This window comes from Penaeus monodon, chromosome 15, assembly GCF_015228065.2.
Source record: "Penaeus monodon isolate SGIC_2016 chromosome 15, NSTDA_Pmon_1, whole genome shotgun sequence".
NCBI lineage: Eukaryota > Metazoa > Arthropoda > Malacostraca > Decapoda > Penaeidae > Penaeus > Penaeus monodon.
Genome location: NC_051400.1, coordinates 40363110 through 40363871, shown reverse-complemented (window position 1 = coordinate 40363871; position 762 = coordinate 40363110). Strand labels below are relative to the sequence as shown.

The 762-nt window shown below is 33.7% G+C and overlaps 1 protein-coding gene across 1 annotated transcript in view; it reads right to left on the bottom strand.

The window, feature by feature from the left end:
• The window catches only part of LOC119582041 (organic cation transporter protein-like), a gene marked incomplete at its 3' end in the record, with an annotated part of 33146 nt that overhangs the window by 11927 nt on the left and 20457 nt on the right, over positions 1-762 (bottom strand).

Sequence of the window (762 nt, the reverse complement as noted above, 5' to 3'; positions counted from 1 at the left end):
AACAGCGAAGGAGGTAAACATTAAGTGATGACACTTAAGACAGAGGGAGAAAATGACTGAGAGATATTATCCCGATGAATAGATAATCTTCCTCACATAAATGAATTAATGAGAGTCAATAATGATGAATAAATAATGTGGACACAGAATTCAAACATTTAAGCCTCACATTTATCAACACATCGATTAAAGGCACATCTCTATAAACACGCATCTCTCACCACAGGCATCATTAAGCAAACACGTTTATAAACACTCGCAATGTTAAATACAAACATCCTTTAACATTCTCTCAACACTCACTTCTCTAAACATACACATCTCAGTATCCTTCATCTCTAAACACTCAGATTTCAAAGCATCCTCATCTCTTGAACGCATATCTTTAAGCAATTGCATGTCTACGCACTCATATCTCTAATCATTGGTATCTTTAAATAATTACATATGTGAACACTTACAGAAAACAAAGCATTTAATACTTAGATCTCAAAAACGCTCTCATCGCTTATATTTGATACGGTGAATTTTATTGATACATTTACAATCCATTTTAGAAAATTTAAATATCTAAACATACGTCCCTGGACACTTTAATTTTCGAAATACAATTCTAAACACTCAGATCTCTAAACATTCATCATGTCTCTAAACACACTCAGCTGAAACACTCATTACTCTAAACACATTTCTAAAGACAATCATCTCACAACACTCACACCTCAAAAACGCTCATCTCAGAAACAGCTCCCACCTATAGCA